This window comes from Macaca mulatta, chromosome 11 (assembly GCF_049350105.2).
Source record: "Macaca mulatta isolate MMU2019108-1 chromosome 11, T2T-MMU8v2.0, whole genome shotgun sequence".
Taxonomy (NCBI): domain Eukaryota; kingdom Metazoa; phylum Chordata; class Mammalia; order Primates; family Cercopithecidae; genus Macaca; species Macaca mulatta.
Window position 1 is genome coordinate 121830720 of NC_133416.1, and position 3432 is coordinate 121834151.

General features: G+C 41.7%; 1 pseudogene; it reads left to right on the top strand.

Annotated features, from left to right (window-relative positions):
- The first annotated feature begins 492 nt into the window (after positions 1-492).
- LOC100429048 (osteoclast-stimulating factor 1 pseudogene) lies at positions 493-1141 on the top strand (annotated as a pseudogene).
- The last annotated feature ends 2291 nt before the right edge of the window (positions 1142-3432 follow it).

Genomic DNA, 3432 nt, shown 5'->3' on the forward strand with positions numbered 1-3432 from the left:
ACAAGAGGGTCTCAAAATTCATTTAGAACTGGCCTTAACAGAAACCCCAGAACAGAGGTCAGCTCAGCTCATTCTTTCTTGTTTTCTCTGTGGTAAACTCCAGCTGGTGGTCTCAGAGGGAAGAGGCTTGTAAAAATTAAAAATGAAGGGTGTTGAATCCAGCAGTTCCACTCTAGATATATGCCCAAAAGAACTGAAAGCAGGACTTGAAGAGGTATTGATACATTTATATTCATAGCAGCATTGTTTGCAATAGCCAAAAGGTGGAAGGAAGCCAAGTGTTCCCCAGTGGGTAAGCGGATAAACAAGATGTGGTATATCCATACAATGAAATATCATTGAGAGCCAAGGGTGGGCGCCAGTCCTTGAAGGCAAATAACTGTAAACCAGACAAAAAGTAACCTTGAGGTGTTTGGAGAGCCAGGTAGCAGGCAAGCGGGGCTTTTCAGCGTCATCTTTAGAATTTGCAGCTCACTAGCTCAAGGAAGTGAGATGTCGAAGCTGCCACCCAAACCAGTCAAACCAGGGTAAGATAAAGTCGTCAGAGCCCTCTATACATTTGAACCCAGAACTCCAGATGAACTATGCTTTGAGGCAGGTGATATCATCTACATTACTGATATGAATGACGTCAATTGGTGGAAAGGCACCTCCAAAGGCAGGACTGGACTAACTCCAAGCAACTATGTGGCTGAGCAGGCAGAATCCATTGACAATCTATGTCTGAAGGAGCAAAAAGAGGCAACTTGAGTTGGTTGCGAGAGTGTTTGGACAACCGAGTGGGTGTTAATGGCTTAGACGAGGCTGGAAGCACTGCCTTAGACTAGGTTTGTCATGGGATTTCAGAGATATAGTGGAAATGCTATTTACTCAACCGAGGATTTAACTGAGCCAACAGAACAAGTTGGGAGACACAGCTTTGCATGCTGCTGCCTGGAAGGGTTATGCAGATATTGTCCAGTTGCTTCAGGCAAAAGGTGTCAGAACACGCTGAAGAAACAATGAGAAGAAGCTGGCTTTGGGCATGGTTAACAACGCCCATGGATCTCTCCTGTAAAAGAAACAGGAGACAGATGCAGTTCGAACATTAAGCAATGCTCTTGCTATTCCAAAACTTTGTCTGCCAGAAGAGGGTTGGTAATTATTTTTTAAGTACATATGAACATGGCAGTGTTGTACTGTGTTGGAGTAGAACAGGTAAATGAAGGGTTCTTACCTTTGGTTTACCAATAAATGACTGGATTCTTTACTGTATAAAATACATTTATGTTCACCAGCGTAGAACAAGAAGAGATGATTTCTATTTATCAAGCTAAAGGAATTTTATAATTTTTTTCTTTAAAAAAATGAGTGCTGGGCGCAGTGGCTCATGTCTGTAATCTCAGCACTTTAGGAGCCCGAGGCAGGTGGATCATGAGGTCAGGAGTTCGAGACCAGCCTGACCAACACGGTGAAACCCCGTCTCTACTAAAAAATACAAAAATTAACCGAATGTGGTGGTGCACACCTGTAATGCCTATTGGGGAGGCAGAGGTAGGAGAATTGCTTGAACCTGGGAGGTGGAGGTTGCAGTGAGCCAAGATTGCATCATTTTTCTCCAGCCTGGGAGACAGAGCAAGACTCTGTCTTGGGGGAAAAAAAATCAGGATGGTATTTTGGTTAAACTTCTTTACCTCAAGGATTGACATATTTTGAATGGATTTTTCAAAGGAGGGAAGGCTTACTATAATAATAAACCAAAATACATAACAGAAAATCATCAGCTATTCTGATAAGAATAAACATTTTAAGAGTCTTTAAAAAAAAGAGTAATATGATTCAGTGTTAAAAAGACAGGGATTTCTCTCTTTTTTTTTTTTTTTGATACACAGTCTTGCTCTGTCACCCAGGCTGGAGTGCAGTGGTGCAATCTCCGCTCATTGCAACCTCCACCTCCCAGGTTCACGCAATTCTCTTGCATCAGCCTCCCAAATAGCTGGGACTACAGGCACCCATCACCACACCTAGCTAATTTTTTTCTTTTTAGTAGAGACGGCATTTCACCGCGTTGGCCAGGCTGGTCTCAAGCTCCTGACCTTAAGTGATCCGCCTGCCTTGACCTCCCAAAGTGCTGGGATTACAGGCGTGAGCCACTGCACCTGGCCAGGAAGGAATTTCTGACACATGCTCTAACACAGATGAACCTTGAGAATATTATGCTGAGTGAAATAAGCCAATCACAAAAGGACAAATACTGTATGATTCATATGAGGTATCTGAAATAGTCAAATTCATAGAAACAGAAAGTGGAATGGTGGTGGCCATTGATTAATGGGTATAGAGTTTCAGGTTTGCAAGAGGAAGATTTTCTTTTTTTTTTTTCTTTTTTTGAGATGGAGTCTCACTCTATCACCCGGGCTGGAGTGCAGTGGTGTGATCTCGGCTCACTGCAACCTCCACCTCCTGGGTTCAAGCAATTTTCCTGCCTCAGCCTCCTGAATAGGTAGGACTAGAGGCGCCCGCCACTGTGCTCAACTAATTTTTGTATTTTTAGTAGAGATAGGGTTTCACCATGTTGTCCAGGCTAGTCTCAAATTCCTGATGTCAGGTGATTTACCCGCCTCAGCTTCCCAAAGTGCTGGGATTACAGGTGTGAGTCAGCGCTCCTGGCCAGATAAAAATATTCTGAAGATCAGCTGCACAACAATGTGAATATACTTAACACCACTGCACTGTATGCTTAAAATGGTTAAGATGGTGAACTTTTTATTATTTGCATTCTATGACAGTTAAAAAAATTTTTTTTAAAGGGTGTTGAGTTTTTTATAGTTTTCTAGCCTTCCCTTCATTTTAAATTTCTATATTTTTAAAGGCCTTGGTGCCAACCCAAGATGATTGTGGGGAATGTTATAAATATACATTGGGCTGGGCACCGTGGCTCACACCTGTAATCCCAGCACTTTGAGAGGCCAAGGTGGGCGATTGCTTGAGCTCAGGAGTTCAAGATCAGCCTGGGCAACATGGCGAAACCCTGTCTCTACTAAAAATACAAAACTAGCCAGGTGTGGTGTCACATGCCTGTGATCCCAGTTACTCGGGAGGCTGAGTTGGGAGGATCACCTGAGCCCAGGGAGGTCGAGTCTGTAGTAAGCCAAGATCATGCCACTGCACTCCAACCTGGGTGACAAAGCAGGACTCTGTCTTAACAAAAAAAATTTTAAAATGATAAAAATAAATATAGATTAAATATATAAAACATCCTAGCAAGAGAAAAAAACTATATGTAATATAAAAACATATATAAACAGATTATATAATAAATATTCTTATATATGTATATACGATATATGTCACATATACAAACATGCACTTACTTATCCATATATTTAGATCAATAAAATAATCTAAACAGCACGTGGTTGGTGTGTGCTGTCTTTAGTACTGGATTATAAA